At 41.2% G+C, this 17,411-nt stretch overlaps 1 long non-coding RNA gene across 2 annotated transcripts in view; it reads left to right on the forward strand.

Annotated features, from left to right (window-relative positions):
• Window positions 1-880: 880 nt before the first annotated feature.
• LOC106485482 (uncharacterized) overlaps window positions 881-17,411 on the forward strand; it is a 51,959-nt gene continuing 35,428 nt past the window's right edge. For both annotated transcript variants that reach the window (XR_001292725.2, XR_001292726.2), the window contains exon 1: window positions 881-984. This is a non-coding gene — a long non-coding RNA (uncharacterized lncRNA). The remainder of the gene's footprint in view (window positions 985-17,411) is intronic.

Raw genomic sequence — 17,411 nt, forward strand, 5'->3', positions numbered from 1 at the left:
GGTGGCTGCAGGGGCAAAAAAAAAGGGGGGGGGTAGTTCAGGTTGCTTCCTTTGACCTTACCCAACTATTCTTATTACATAAACCTGCACATGGTTATGAAACCATGAAGCCACCAGCATGGCCTGAGGCAAGGAGGAAGCCCTCACGCTGACTGTCCATGCCTTCGTGGGGCTCTCGTTTTCTCGCTACCCTTGTGAAACTGCAGGGTCTCCCTGACAAGTTTTTTGGGGAAAAACCCCTCCGAAACCACACTGTCCCTCGTAAGCCAGCCAGATGGCAGCAGGTCGAGAGGCCCCAGTCCAGTGTCTGAGGACCGAGGACATCCTCCGCGGACACATGTCCAGCCCTCGCCTCCGCCGCCTGCACCCGAAACCCCGACCGCCCCGGCCACACAGCCAGGGTGCGGCGGCCGTTTTGTTCCCGTTTGCCTTTGCCCCGCGCCCTGGCGATGCGGATAAGCGACAAGCAACGCGGCACGAAGCATTAGTGCAAAGTCCCCCCAGGGCACGGCCCGTCCCCGGCCGCCGTCCGAGGGATGTCCCCGCCGCGCCCCCTCCCCGCCGGCCGTTGCGGCCGTTAGGGCCGTTAGGGCCCTCAGAGCGCACGCCGCGCCCCGCAGCAGCGGCGGCCGTTCCGCGGGGCCGCGGCTCGCCGCCCGCTAGGCGCTGCGGGGAGGGCGCAGGGGCGGCCCCGGCCCCACAGCAGCCCCCAGCGGCCCGCGGCGCCCGCTGCAGCCCGGCGCGCCGCCGGCCGCCTCAGCGCGGCGGCTGCGGCCATGTCGCCGCCGGCACCTGGGCCTCCCCCCCACCGGGGGCAGGGGCGAGGACAGCGGGGCCGCCGCACGGCAAGGGCCGCCCGAGGTAGGGGCGAAGCTGGGGGCCCGCGGTTGTACAGGCTCGGCGAGGTTTTTGCCTTAGAGACTCGTGCTCGAAACACTTAACCGTTGCGTGATGCTAAGCCTCAGCGTTGCATTTGTAGGCAGGGTGAGTAAATGCTGTGCGAGGAGGAGGAGGAATACTCCTGGGAAAGTGGGTTAATGGCTAGGTAAACAGCAAACGCTTGCTGCAGATGTGCCGGGCCTTGTTTTGTCCCAGCGTGCGACAGGGCTCGGCAGCATGTCAGCAAGTCGCTGCTCTGGGCAGGGCTGGACGCTGCGATGAGGGGGCTGCCCCAGAGCTCCCTGGAGACTTTCGTCTGGCCTGGAAAGAGAGGAGGAGGCCAGCCTGCGTGGGGCTTGGGGCTGCTGGGCCTTCGGAGTTGCCGAGGAGGTTGTAAAAGACAGGTAAAGGACATGGTAAAAGCTACAGATTTAAAATGAGACATAATGCCATGAGAAGTGAATTGGTTTCAGTTTAGGATGCTGATGGGATGACAGCTTCAAAGAGAGACTTTGAGCTGCCCCGGAGAACTGAGCCAGGGGCTGCTGCAGACCCAGATCCCAGCCCAGGGATGGCTGCTCCCAGCCACAGGTGTGAAAACCAGGCCTGGCCAAGAGAAGGGAGGAAGCAGTCATGGTGTTTTAGGGCACGGCCCGTTGACCAAATGAGTTATCTTTGATAAATGCCATTTCATTTCCCCTAGACCACATTTTCATTTGAGGTCAAGGACAACAGAACTTTATATGCAGCTTTAAAAAGAAAGGTTCCTAAATTTCTTTACAGACTTCATTACAAAAGGACTTGATCTCTACTGATATTTTTAAAAAAAAGATAGAAATGTGTTCCACAATAATTTACCCTGTCCACAAATACCTTAAGATTACTTTGTACATTTTTTGATTATGCAATATCAATAACACTCTTTTACATTTATCAAGACCCTTTGGTATTTATCATTGATTAAATACTCGTAGTACCCGGGGCCATTTCAAACAGGACACAGAACAGTCCGAGTTACCACTCTCTGCACTGAATAGCTGACTATTTTTATTTGGTAGTCATGCTCCGCGTAGGTATGTACTTTGGTAGTAGTGACTGAATGGCAATAGTCCATCAACAACTTGAGAAATGCTCCCTGAAAAGAAAAGGAGCCTTTGTGCTTTCTGAAATGAGTAGAGAAATAAATGATTTTATGTGGTTAAGTTAAGATTGCCATAAACTCTGATTGTGGTTTATGTGGGGAAAAAGCTTCTCAGTAGCTCATGCTGGATGGTCAAATTTAAGTCATCGTGAAACAGAACAGAGAAATAATTTGGGTATAATTCCTGAAAATAAAACTCGCCCAAAATTTGTGTTTAGGGTTTCTTTTTTTTTGGTTCTTTCCGTTTGTGAAAAAGCTTTGCCATACAGAACAGGATAAGATAGCAAATACAGACACAGTGAATACAATGTTGTGTTATATCTTATCAGATAACATCTCTGTATGACAAGAACTTTGCTATTTGTTACACAACAGTACATTAGCTTCTCTTTAAGTTGCGAAAACCAACTCAAGACTTGACTGCAAAGGGTATATTTTTCTCTGTGGGCACTGATGCCTCAAACAAAAACAAAGAAATGAGCATAGATTTCTCAGACATGTTACAAGAAATATTGAACAGTAACAACAAAAAATTAAGTACAGTTAGTGCAGAATGGTGATAAGAATAGGTGCATGCATTGTTCAAAATTTAATGCTAAACAAATAGTGTGGATAGCTTTTAAAAAAGTCACGGAGAGTTAAAAAATGGAAAGTTACCCTTTCCTTTTGATTCGGTTTGAGGTCAGGAAGTCATTTGCTTTTATTGATGCTGAATGAATGGATCCAAAGCCTCTCCTTACTGAACGTTTTATTGCTTGTTTTTAACTGTTGTTTCTCTTATCTTTTTAGACGTATTTGACTATGTCATGTTTATGTGTCATTTAATTAATTGTAGGTGCATTCACTAATAAATTGAGTAATGATAAAGAGCCTAGCTCAGCATCAGTGCTTTGATACTGTGCTAAAATTTTGGAATACAGCATTATTTTGTGAATTTCTGGCAATTATGGAGGTATGCTTTGTGGGTTGCATAAAAATGTCTTTTTCTATTAATGTGTTCTTCTGGAGTTTGTGTAACAAGAGGTAAGGTTCTCGGTTGACATAAATGGACCCTCAAGGAAATTAAGTCAGGTTATGCTACTGAAAGTCTGCATCATTACATCTGTTTCTTAAATGTCTGCGGTATAGTTTGGCTGCATCTTTTAGATTATGTGGAATCCATGTCTAACAAGCAGTGCCTGGTTTGCTGATCCACCTCAATGCCTCAGATATTATATACCCTTCACTATCAGTAGAAGTGAATGAAAGCAGACCATGGAAGCCTTCACTAGGCAGGATGTTTTATAAATACCTAAGTGTGATTAAAATGTCTGCTATAAATAGTCCAACAGCTCTCACACTAAGCTGCCAGCTGAAGGGCATCTGAAGGACATAATGGAAAGTAAATTTCACTGAAAACATTTTATCCAGGGCTCTTGGCTTTATAGTACATAAAATCAATCCGAAACATCTATAGGCTGTGTTAAATACCTAGCAAACTAAGGGAAATCTAAATTGTTGAACATAATACTTGGGTCTCTAGGGGGCACAGTAGTACTGCAAATGCAGCGTGTGGCTCCCCTCTGACACTGAAGGGTACCTCCAATAGTCATGTTATGGCTGAGAAATCAAGAACTGAGAATATAAGGTATCATCAAATTAGTTCATCCTTAACTCTCATCCTTGAAATAAGTCCTCTCTTTGTATCAGCAATTATTTGTCATAGGTAGAGCCTATGAGTGGAACCTAGGTGGTTCTAGGTGGAACCTAGAGTTGAGGTTGCTGCTTGCTTTCCATTGGAAAAAAAATATTTTGGTTGCTTTTAAGTGCATGAGAATATAGTGATTTAAGCTGAGATTCTGTCTGCTGTATACCTGCCTGAAATTGGGAGTTGTGATGACTTAAGCTAAAAAATTTCATTCTCAGAAATCATGGAAAATTGTTTTGTTTTGCCATGTTAAACATTTCTTGCAAGTGTAACATTGCAAAACAGTAATGCTTCTAGGCTCTGGAGTACAGACCTGACATTTGACAGATCGGTTGCATGATGGCAGGGTCTGTGGGATTATTTTGTTGGCCTAGTAAAAATTCAGCCCAGTTGTAAGCTTTTGACTAGTATTTTCACTTGCTCAGTAGAGATTTGGGTATTTGCTACTGTGACTGCTGAATTCTCTGGGGACAGAGCTGCACTGCCCATGGTCCATGCTCACAGAGCTCCTCGCGCTGTACTCCACAGGGGCTCCTGCCTCTCCTCCCGGCCGTCCTCCCACCACTTTCAGATGCCTTGGTGAGCAGGAGATTGTCTCTGCTGTTCTCTTAGGTTTTTCCTAAGCACATGGGCTGCATGGAGGAAAAAGCAGAATCGGTATGCCTGGAATGGGGGGGAATATGGAGAAGGGGTTACAGGAGCTGCTGGTCACAGGAAGGAGCTGCGGTGGAGGTGTAAAGCTGCTGGAAGAGATGGATGGGAGAGAAAACTGTGAAGCATGGATGTACGAGAGTAAAGAGGGAGGATCCAGGAGGTAGAAATGGGAGGTGGAAGGAAGAAGTTTGAGGGTAAGGGTGGATTGTGTAGGAGTATTGGGAGCAGCATGAGCAAACCTCTTAAGCCAGTCTTTGCACTCATGTACATTACTTGTGTGCCCCTCCAACTCGCCTTTTCTTCTTCTTTGCTCTTGATGTCCAGCTTAAAGTCTGTGGTCCAGTTTGTGGAAATGCTGTGTACTCACAGCTGCAAATTAATGGTAATTGTGACTTAGCTCATGTAGTGTTTTCTTTATTGAAGTATAGGTAGAAATTGGATTTTAGGAATTACAGATTTAGCACACAAAACAGTGGATAGTCTTAATTTTTCTGTACCTTTGATCCTCAGATTTAAAGAGCAGACGACAATGAATAATGGGGTGATTTCTTTTTTCTTTTAATGAATGCTGAATTTCACTGCAGAAATAATAATAAAAACCTAAAACCCACTTAAGCAAAAAACAGACTTACAAAAATAACTCCCCTCCCAAACCCCCCAAAGTTCAAAGAGAAACTGGGAATTTATATCTCCTTCCTTATATCAACATATGTGAGAACTTTTAATTAATAAATTAGGTGTTATTATTACACTAAGATGCTTTTTACTTTCAGTTTATTTTTCTTAGTTCTTTTTCACAGAGAGAGGTCACAATTCTTGTTTTCCTATCTGTCCTGTTGCAGGACATGCTTGTAAGTAGAAACACCTGGTCCAAAGCCTACAGTGTAAATTGAGCACTAATTGGCTGTTGTTGCAGTGAGGAGGCTGTGTTGGAAAATGAGCTTTTAAGTCATATAAAGACCCTCAGCATTATTTAATTACTTCATGTCAGGTAATGTGTGGGTGAGCCAGTAAATTTGCCTTTGAGCCAGTGTGTTGTCTTCAAACATGGAATTGCCTCAAAACATCTCTTGATGGTAGGTCAAGGTGTCTGGTTAGACTGGGATCAGAAGTTCCTTATATGCCTTGAAAAGGGCCAGCAAGCGTCCAACAGTATGCAGGATGAGGCATTTAGGTTTCAAGTTTCTCAGTCCTTCCAGCAAGATCATTTAATAGATTCTTAGTTATTTGATGATGAGTTTGCATGCAGCTTGTGAGTTCATCCGTGATGCTTCTCATTCCGTACTCTATCTTCCATTTTTACGAAAGCAGCAGGAGTTCATGCAGTTGGTCCGAAGCAACTGATGTGAATGTATTTCTGATATCCTCAGTTATTGAAACGGAATTTGGATTGTGCTCTTCTTTTAAAAACAAATTAAGAGAAAATTTCGTCTGTAATCCTTGAAGTAGTTAGCACAGAGATGGACAGATTAATATGAGTTGTTCTACACTGTGAATACTAAAGAGTAGTGGCATTGCCTTTGCTAGGGGATAAGTGGTGAAATTGTGCCATGCAGTCAGGGCAGGTGGTAAGGACCTCTTCTGTTGCAAAAACAGTATGTTCCTGATTGTTTAAAAAACAAAACAAAACAGAAGTCCTTCACTGCCTTATTGCCAACTAATTTGAATAGCTGTATTCCACAAGCTGGATATGCTGGTTTCAGAAGCAGACCTTGAAGACCGTATGCTCCTACACTTCTTTGGTATGAATTACAGACATTTTCTTTATATTGCAGCTAGAAATACAATTAGAACAAAATACTGGGGTCAGATTAGCAGTAGGATAGCTATTTAAAGTTTACTGCCCACAAAAATTCTGCGCTATAGTCATAATGTATTTTTGTCAGTAAATATAGTTGCTAGAATACTTGTGGAAAATGAGCAAAGACTGGCATAAGCAAGGTTGAAGCCAGTGTTTGTTGGACTGTGTTTTTATGTTGGACAGTTGTTTGAAATAGGTACATATGTGAGCAGTACCTACACTGGTATGCACAGGCAGCCCATCCCACTTTGCAGATTTTGCAGTGCATATTCTGTTGAACATTTGGAACATAAATGATACTGCTACACTTGATATTCTTGCAGTGTCTCTGGCATTCATCCCACTGACTTGTAAATGAGGAGACTAAGGTAGAGGAGATTTATGGCTTGTCTAAATCTACACAGGAGAGTTAAGGCATGGCTGTGCATAACCTTTTTGGCACCTAGTCTCTCTCATGACAGCCACAGAACTAAACTTTGTCTGACTTCATTCAGGCTGAGCGCTTTTACTAAGCAGAGATGACATTTAATACAGCACTGATCTGAATGAATGCTTGGAAATAGTGTTTCTGTGTTTCTGCTGGTCAGCTGTTTCCAAAAGTTTTCCCAATGCAATGTGGTTGAAATTCATCATCGATGATGCATAATGTTTACAAGAAGGGGCCTCTTATTCCCTCTTCACCTCTATCTCTTGCTCGGATTGAGCATCACCTAGGATTGTAACTAATTTTTTGTGAATCCCTGTATTATCCAGCTCAGAGAGTTTTTCCGTGGCTAAAATACAAGACACATACGAGCATTTGCATTATACATGAGAAGTGAAAAATGTTTTGTTCTCTCTTGTTAATTTTGAGGTATATGTTGCCAGCACTAATGTCACGGTGGTACTTTGTTTGGCAAATCAGTTTCCTCAGTGAGAGCAGCATGAGCTGATACTGAGTACCTGAGTGTTACACTGAAGCAGTACCAGCAGTGGAACAGGCATCCCACCTTGCAGCTGGGCATAGTCCATCACCAGTGACTGACAAGAGTGGAAAGGACAGAGTCAAGTAACTGACCCAGAAAAGAACAGAAAACAAACCTGTTTCCTTCCTTCTCCTTAGAAAGAACCCAAACAATTTTGTAAATGATTTTTGTCAAAATGTTAAAAAATAATGCTTGGCTCCCCTGTAATCGGCAGCACTTTTAGCATGTGCTTACACTATAAAATGAGGCCTGGAGCAAAAGTGCCTAACCTGGTAGAATTAGCAGGCAGGGTCTCTACTAAGCCCAACATACTGTGTGTTTACCAGTCAAGCTGTGTTCACCCAGCAATCTGTCTGAGCCCTGCTGGTTTCATGCAAACCTCTCGGGGTCCTTGTTTCCCCCAAACTTACTGTGGGAGGAGTGAATTTGGATCCATCTGTGCCTTCCATGTATTCTGTGAAGCAGCCAGTGCAAAGATGAGAAAGAGGCTTTTGCTCCCATGCTCGTTAGTTGTAAGGAGATGTGCTTATTATAGTAACAACACTTAATATTCATGTATGCCAGAGCCCTTAGGGGCCAAAGTCTCTGTATGCGTAACTCTGCTGGATTTATTACACTTGGTTGAATCTGGGCCTTTCTCTGTTGTTAATGTTCCGGTTTCATCTCTCTTAATGGTATAAGACACTACCCTGGTTTCTTATCTTATTTTTTCCTTTAATTATTACTTAAGACAATTGTTTACCCTCTGACTCTAAATATAATTGAATGATGGGCTGCATCCAGAATTCAGTATAGGCTGTATTGCAGTATAAAACCACAGCATGATGGCAGTATGAATGTTTCTTCTTTTAAGCAAAAAAGCAGAGACTAGCCATGATCATGGGGAAGGTCAAGTGGTTTGGAAGAATCCAGGATTAGTCCATCTCCCTTGCCTCTTCCCATTTCTGAAACTATAAAGAATACTTCATAGTTCAGTTGAGTTTGAATGCTGTCTCAGTTTTCTTTTTCCCTTTATTAATGAGCCAGTGCTTCCCAAGATACTTATGGTACAGCAATAATCAAAATAGCAATGAAATGTTTTGTGATATTGTGTTGGAAAAATAAAGTATATTAGGGTATAAAGGATTCTAAGAATGCGGAGCTGATCTAAACAGATATATCTGTACACACTGTTTGGTTTTTTTCTATCCAACTGAAGTGACCTGCATCTTTATAATGTAAAATCTATCATGACTTAACTAGTGGGACAGTGCCAGACTTGCTAGCTTGACAAAACATGAAATTAACTGCAAACTGAGTTATTGTGCATATGACTGAATCGTATTGCTAGAGCAGACCTCCCACAATGCTTTGTATCACACCGTGACTGTCCTGGCTGTTCACTTGTTTACCTTCCACTTCTCTGACCAGATGGCATCACTTCCATGCGATGCTGGCAAGGGGCTGGCCCATTTGCATTTTCATATTCTGGGAGGTGTACGTTCTGTTAGAGCAGTGAGTTGCTTGAATCCCTGGGCCATTGAGGAGAAGTGGCGGTGTACATAGTCTGTCCAGGGATCACTGGATAAACTGGTTTGCAAAGTCATTGCTAAACAGGTGCCTGAGAAGGGTCATTTCAGAGATGCTGTCCAGTGCAGAAATGAAGCAAATTGCTGAAATTGGTTCACAGAAAAGCTGAAGTCTAAAACAGGATAGCATGCATGCCACCTTCCCCTGCTTGTCAAGAGCTGGAACAGGTTCCTCCTTCCCCCAGGGTACCCCTGTGGTTCCCAGGAAGGACCATGCTAAGTAACCCTGAGATTGCCAACCATGAAGCTGAATGGAAATAGGACGAAAAGGAAGGCAAGAATACTTGTTAAAGCCAAGATTTCTTTTCTCTGCTACCCCAAGACTTGAGGATGCATGCATGGTTACCGAACCTGCCAGCTCTTTAGAGGAGACTTTGGCCAGTGTGTCCTGTTGTGCTTTTGATTAAATTTTGCTATGAGCAAGCATAATTACATAATTATGTAATAATATAATTATAATAATATATTACATAATACTATGTAATATAGTGGAGTTTTGCTTTGTTCTAGGTGTTCTTTGAGTACAGTTGCTTGGGATATATATGAACTTTAGCTTTTTCAGGCTCTTAGCTGAGTAGGCTCTGGGCCATCCCATTTCCCCTAGCTACACTTTCAAAGTAGCCGTGGAGGGTGCATGTTCCAACTCGTCTGTTCTGCTGCATTGTAGGAGGTGCTTTGTAGTCAAAGGATCCTTGAACCCAGGGAACAGAATGTTAATTGTGGATAAGGTGGCACTTATACCCCAAGGCTGTCTTTCTTATTCCCCTTCCCATCATTTTTTGTTGTGACCATATGTTGTATCCCTCAACACCACTGTTCTGCTGTTGTGTGTTCATGTCATATAAATCCATTGTTTCTGATCCTTGCCAAGGAGGTCTCACGGGACTCATGTCTCCCAGTTTTTCTTGTCTTGGGTTCAAATAATAAGTCTTTTTAAACTGCATTTGTATGTTTAGGTGTCTTATAAGAAGAGATTTGACAATACCACTTTTGCTCAGTCCTTGCATTTGGTTACCACTGTTATAATGTCCCATCTGCTTCCAACAGTGGCTCTTTATTTTGCAGCACAGTTTGCACGTGGCTGTGTTGGAGATGAGAGAGTCTAAGGCAAAAAGAGAGCTCCACTCTAGCATGAAGATTGAGTTGTAAAGTACTTTTTTGTTCATCCTTGCCTAAGTAACAGTACTTCTCCAGTCCAGTAGGAAAGCATCCGGAGTAAAGTTAATAGGTTTTGTGGTATATCCCTCAGGGAGAAACAGTTCATTTTCCATACATTGACCTTCACCTCTGTGCAGTAAGCTAGTACATAGCTGGTGCCCATGTGACTCCCATTTGAGTTAAGGAATTTGTGTCAACTTGAACAGTTCTCGCTGGACTGGCTCTCCATCTGCTTATAGAATATCATGATCTTCTCCTTAAACTGTTGTCTTGAACATAATATATGCATGTATTCTTGTTGTAAACAGGGAAGTTTGAGTTAGGTACAGGAGGAATGGTAAAAATTATTGTGCTGTGTTTGAAGTCAGACTAGATGATCTAATGACTCTGCCTGGCCTTAATTTTTATCAACCCATTGAAATAGTTTTGCTTGAAATAATGGGACTACTCATATGCTTAAATTTAAGCACCTGTATAAACTTTTCCACAAATCAGGATGTGAGTCAGCACATAGTCATAGGGTTGTTTTTTTTTAATATTACCAAATAAATAATTTTTCAGCACTGACATTTTTGTTGTAAGCATTGTCCTGCTGCACTTTATAGAACTATCTTGATGCCGTCCAATATTGAACTTTGATTTCTTAATGCGTTTTGGCTGGGTTTTGGTTTTGTTCTCTCTCCCCCAGTTCTGCTTGTTGAGGGAGATGGTACAATAGACTGTACATGTGTCCTCAAAAATCTTACTTTGACTGTGTCCAGACAGACATACCGGTACTTCTAAGTCTCTGCTGGCTTTTTTTGCTAATATTAGTGGGCTTGACTGTGACTTGGAGTACAAAGCTCCCTTGTAAGAGCCTCTGATATAGTGGAATAGGGTAGGGGCTTAGGGAGAAATTAAGGTACTTATACCAGAGCAACTGCATGAGGAATAATAAATCCTACTAAATCTGAGCTGGCTTTTCATAGAGGCATGGCATAGTTTGTCTGTCACCCAAAGTGCATTATTTTTTAAGTCATATGATTTCTCTTTAAGCCAATCTGAGCTTTCCTGGAGCCAGAAACATAGGCTGCCCACAGAGGAGTGACAGTTGACTGAAGTATTTGATGAGGCTAGTGCTTCTTTATATCTCCTGGCAAAATACTGGCAGAGTAAGAAGCAAGTGAACCTCCACTTCCCTGTGATATGTCAAATTCTCCTATTTAATTTTTTTAGGAGACTTAATAATCCCAACTCTGTTAGTACTTGTGCACACTCAAAAGTGTTTATATACAGAGAGTCTCTTCAAGAGTAGTTAGACCATAGCATGTAATAAGATTTTATAAAGTGGAGGGGTGTAAATTTTGTTCTATCTGTTTGTATCTTCAAGACAAAACTCTGTATTTTCAAGCTTTGGACTCATGGACTTTTGAACACAAAGCCTTGTGAATTCTTGCAGTTTTGAAACAAATCTTTTTATATAAATTTATATATGTGTTCCCCCCCCCCCCCCACCTCTACTTTGGCAATTACATGACTGTATAAGACTGTTTTTGTTTTTTCAACTAGGGTTACTAACTCTCACAGTTGTAAAGACAAGCTTGAAAACATTGGCTGTAAGATCTCAAACGGGCAAAGATAGAAAACACGTATTATTTCTAAACCAGTGTATTTCTAAACCAATCTTACTTTGGAAACAGCAGTGTACGTTTTGAATACCACACGCTGTACTGCTGTTGCATTATCCCTGATTCTGAGTTGCTTTGGTCTTGTCCTAAATGCTGAAATGGGAGAAGGAACTGAAGAAAGGATAAGGCAGCTTCAAACCGCTGTCACATTCCCCATACAACACACTGTGAGAAACTGCAAATAGTGAGTAGGCAGTGGAGTAGGCTGTCCTTATCTTCGGAAGGCAAATTCTGTGCTCAGTGATGCGTGTGACTCTCTTGCCTTCAGTGGGTTTGCATCTGTGCCTGTCATCCAAATTTCTTCTCTTAATTCTCCTTTGTTAAGGATATAAATTTATTAAGAGTATTAATTAGGCAATTTCTAAATACCATCTGTAATATCTTTCACACAGATAAATGTGAAACTGCTTCTGTACATTATTTTTTCACTTTTTGCCATATAATTACATTATAAATGGCTGATTTGCAAGTGATCTTTGTACATCTAGACAATGGTCTCTGTTTTGTTACACACATGCAGTGATATCTATCTTTGAAATAATTTTAGGGTGAGTGTTGCAGACCAGAATAATTCTGAATAATCTAGTGTGCACTGCTCAGTTGCACTGCACTAGCTGTGCTACTGACATCTCATTGAAATGAGTGCTTTTTTTAGGAGCAGAAATTGTGACACTTCTTTGGGTGGATGAGTGTTTATGCTCAGATTTTCCTCCCTTCGTCGCCTCCATCCTATGAGTTGTACAAAAGCTTATTTGGTATGACAACTTAATGTTACTTTTTTTTTAATTAAAAACCTTTAAAATTCAGATCACAGATTTTTGGGTTTCTGCTCTGTCTTCATCTAGGTGAATCTCTTAATGACTTTGAGAGCAGGAAAGTTATGTGAGTGAGAGCAAACTACACTAGTAACTGAAATTGTAGTCTAAAGAGCTTTCTCTTGAAAATATCTGTAGAGGCTCCTACTTTAACTCTCATTTCAAGTGCTTCATACTTCACAAGAGCAGCCAAATAACCTCTTGGAAGTGAGAAGCACTGTAAAGAATTGAGTACTTTGAAGTCAGACAGAGAGAAAGCCTGATCCTTTCTGAGTATTGACTAACATCTGTTTCACTGGAAGTGCTGCTTAGCGCCTCCCAGGATCAGATTTACAGCTGACTGCTGCTGTTTACAATTGTCCTGTCGCAGCTTTTCACCTGCATGGGTATCTGCAGACATCCTGCCTTGCTATCTTCACAATAACAGACTCTAAACATAATAGCATCCTACGGGGATACAGTAGAATAACAACACATCACACTTCCTTTTTACTCACCAGCAACACTTTACGATAAACCACTAATCCTAAGAAAAATCTGAATAACAAATGAATAATCTGAGTAGCATCTGTATAGAGGTAAAAACACAAGTGAAACTAGTACAAAGGTTATTCTCATAGCTAGTTCAAAGAAGGTGAAAATCCCATCCTTCTACACACACTTGGGGATGGAGTCTGAATCAAGTGTTACACAGTTTCTATCCTCTTGCCTTCAAATCGTAACAGCATTTGCTTTGTTAGAAGAGCAAAGGAGCTGTTTGAAGAAAACAAACATAAGCTTAAAATAATTTCTCCTCTTTCCCTATTCGAAGTCTGGCTTGTTGATGGTAATTCAGTTAATTGATATGATGTGCAGACTGGTATATCTTAAAATTTAGCTCTTTATAGATGATGTCATGACAGTATATCTCTGTGTATAGTATCTGAAAACAAACAGATTAGAAAATTCTACTCTCATTCTGCTGTCAGTTTAAATTAGACCTCAGAATCACAGCTACATGGTTTTGCAGTACAAAAATGCAACAAATTGTATATACATATAAATAAATAAATATACTTTTATGCACACCCACACACCCACACAATTACTTGCCATAATAAATTCTAAAGCTATAGAAACTTTCATGTGCTTTCATTCTGGCTAAATTCCTATCTTCAAATATACTTCATGGTATATTTGATTAAATTAAAAGATTAAATTCTCCTAACATTTTAATTATAAATTATATACATCTTTATATGTTTATATAATCTAAATTAACACATCCTGTATAAATATATATTGCATATACATCTGTCTCTCCCTCCCTCTCCCCCCCCCCCCAAATCAATATATTTAGTCTAACATAGAGTTAACTTCATTACTTTTCTTTGGGGCAGATAGTTTCCATCAACATTTCTTTAGTACTCAATCACAGATTATAAACTGAGCAAGACACAGGTGAGGAAAGCAGCAAAATTATCTTGTGAATATACAGCAAAGACTTCTGTTGCTTAAGGAAAGCTCTGAAGAATCTGTAATTGAATTTAGATTTCCCTGAAGTAGCTTTATCATAAAAATCAGATACAGCTCCTTCTCCAAAGGTCATTCTGTTTTCATATACTAGTCTGGCCACATTTGGAAAGACATTAAGAATACAGCAAGCAGAAATATCGAAAGAAGCCACTTACCTTAATTTGACAGCTATCTAACTTTCAACGCACTTGTTTTTCCAAGATTTCTCCTTCCCCCATGGTGCTGAGATGCTGAAATTATTTTCTGCCCAGCAGTGTCCCGTATGCTCCCGGCAGGGCTCTGGAGAGAGGGGCGGGATGGTGCCCTGGTCACTCCCAGCAGCTTCACTGAGGCTGGGGCTCTTCTGAACTCAATTAGTTCTAGATTGTTTGGCTAAATGGCAACCACACTTCCTTCTATTCTTTCCCAACTTAGTTTTCCTGCCTCCAGTGGTGCTTTTTCCTTTCTTTGGACTATAAATAGGCCTGCCACAACACAGTCTATAGCAGTAAGGAAGGCAGGAAATGCATTTAAACAAAGGAAAGATCTTGGGGGGTTTTGCTTCCCCCCCCCCCCTCTTAAATATAAGTCAAAGAATTTGCTACAGATTGCTCTGCAGGTGCTGCTCGCTTACATGAGGAGAATGCTTGTTCTGAAATGTTGTAGGATGTCGTCTTTTGTAATCTGCAAAAAAATGAGGACATATAGTAGCACTAGGCCTTTTGACCTTAGTTGCTTCAGTAATTATCACTCTGCTTAAGTGTTTAAATTTGATTAAAGCTTTCAAAGCATGCGAGGGACTGGAGAGTTGAAACAAAATTTTTCTTTGGCTTAAAAAGAGGGAGATGTCTAGCTTGTCTTCTAGGATGGCAAAATATGTTGTATAGGAGGTGCAGATCTTGCATACTTACTTTAGTTTAAAATCATATATTTTTTAAAAGAGAATCATTGTTTCATCAGACTAGTTTCTTCCTCAGTGAAAATTACCCTGCAGTGTCAGCCAAGAGGCTAAGAGCTTGGAAATGTTTGAGCAAACTAAATGCATTTACACAGAGGGAAACTGTTGTACATATATTCTGTCAGGAAGGCTATGCAGCTATAGCTGTTGAATAGTAACTGCGTTAGAATCCTCAAATCCATTTATCTGAGACAAAAAAATGCTTTTGATTGGCTTTGGGTCAGATTTCTGAACAGAAGCTTTCCGATTTTAATTATTTCTCAATTTACTGGGTTTTTAAATATACATTAAGCATCTAAGGCCCTCTTAAGCTTTTAAAAAAAGACTAAACCATTTTCACATCATGATCAATTAAGATGATAATCTATAACCATATTTACCTGACTATCTGTTTTCCATATTCCCACTTTTCCTGCTGACCGAGGTCCAAGTAATGGTACATGCCTTTCCTTCAATTTATACAAATTAGGAAAATAGCTGTAAAAATGCTTTCTGCCCATCTTTACAGTGGTTGGCTTCATGTTTGAATAACAGTGTGCTTGTGAAGATAGTTAAGATTGTGATGCATGGTCTGAAATCTGTGGTTATTCTAAGGGGAAGGTAGAGACATAAAAGAGATGCGTTGCCGTGTGGAAAAGTGTTTTTTTCTTCTGTTTGAGGTTTGTAGGCAAGACTCATGTATGAATCCTGCTAAAAGTGAAGAATGTTAAGAATCTGAGGCATTTAAAGAATTTGAAAAATTTAAAACCCTTTGTTTCATACATATTACGTAGGCAACAACCATAACTGTTTGCTAGTATGGTGTCTTGTATATGAATTTGCAAATTTCTATAGTTCTAGGTAGACCAGATGATGCCAGAGGAGCTTATATAAAAATAAATAACATCTTCAGGAAGTGCCTGCTTGGCTGAGAACTTTACAAAGAGCCTGTTTCTCATGACACGGATGTGATTGTTCATGAAAAAAGTAAAGACATACAAGTGGTGGATGAATAAACATTTTCGTAGATTTCTTGGAAATTAATAATAACTCAAGTCCAAGGTTTTCTTTGAAAGTACTTTTTAAAAAAAAGTTAAAGTAAAGATTCTGGAATATGAATCTACTGTAAAATCCTCTTTCAAACAGTAGTATAAAAACCAGTAATCAAATGCCGCCAGCTTAACAGCTGAGAAGAGGTTATTTTTAAAATTTAATGCTCCAACTGAGATGACTTCCTCCTTTCAAGGTCAGTAATGAAGTGTATAGAATGTCCTGAAAATTACAATACTTATGCTATTTTTTCCTGTGTTAAACCAGTCTGCTAATAAGCAATATTAAAGTCTTATGAAGATATGGTCTTCATTTGCAGATCATGTAGCACAAATATGAAAAACGTGTGTATAATTTGTCATATAGAACAGTGGATCAAATACTGGCTCTAAGTGAAGCACTGAACTGATTTTAATAGAGTGGGATTTTCTCGTGGAGATGACTGAAGGCAAGCTGCAGTCTTTCTAGCTCTTTCAGACCTCAGACCAAGGCTGAGGGACTGTAAATGGATAAAAGTTGATTTAATTTGTTGTTAGGAGGTAACAGCTGGGAATAGGCCTAGCAAATAGGTTTTGCAAAGTTGTTCTCCATGATACAGCAGCACTGAAATGCAAAGCTACTTAGCAGTACTTCACTTGAGCAAACCTTTATTCAAATGTAGTTTAGTTTAAATCTTAAATCTGCTCAGTGAGTTGCCTGTGGTTACAGACTTAAATTTGCATCAACATGCTCTGCGGGCTGTGGTGCAGTTACCACCAAGCACTGCCAGAGACCTGGAGAGGCTTGGTCTGGAAGAGCTGCCTGCCTTGTGTCAGCATTGTGCCAGAGGAGTCCAGCTGCAGGAGCCTGCCTGCGCTGGTTTTGCTGATACCCTTTCTTTCAAAGACAAACACTTTTTCTCAGTGTTGGTCAAAATATGTCCACAGTGTTAAAAACAGAATGCAAGGTTGAAGCAAGATTCCCCTCCTCTGGCAGCCTGACTTTGGATGCTCGGTAGAAATTTTCATCCACTGCGCAAGCTTTTTCGCTCCCACTTTACCCTTGCAATCTTGAGGAGAGAGCCTTTCTCGAGAGGCCCGGTGAGGGAGTTGTCAGGCTTCTACTTCAGAGTTTCCTTTGGGAATCCAGTAGCTGGTGGAGCCACGAGAGAGCCAGGAACTGGGTGAGTCGTGAGGGCAGATGCTTGTAAGATCCAATGACATTTTTCTGTGTCAAAGCAGAAGAGTTGTATTTTGTCTGACAACCCCATTTTCACTACTCTGTCTTATGCACCAGACTCTAGTACAGGCTGCAGTAGCAGCTGCCGAGTAGCACTTTGGTGCCCATACCCTGCAGGGAGGTTTTAGTCCCTTGGAATTCAAAGCATCTTGTCTTCACAGCTCATTTACACTCTGCCCCCAAAATACACGCATGTGTGCCTGTGTTAAGGACGTAAACAAACTCGGCCTGTTCCTGTAGAGAGAATCGTGACTTCTTCTCTACAGGAAACTTTGAGTGAGCTATCACACGGCAGCATGACCAAACCACTGCTTTGTGCTGGACTCTTCATATGGGCTCTGCACAGATCATTTTAATTTTTACCAGTGAACCACCAA

This window comes from Apteryx mantelli, chromosome 3 (genome assembly GCF_036417845.1).
Source record: "Apteryx mantelli isolate bAptMan1 chromosome 3, bAptMan1.hap1, whole genome shotgun sequence".
In the NCBI taxonomy this organism is placed as follows: Eukaryota; Metazoa; Chordata; class Aves; order Apterygiformes; family Apterygidae; genus Apteryx; species Apteryx mantelli.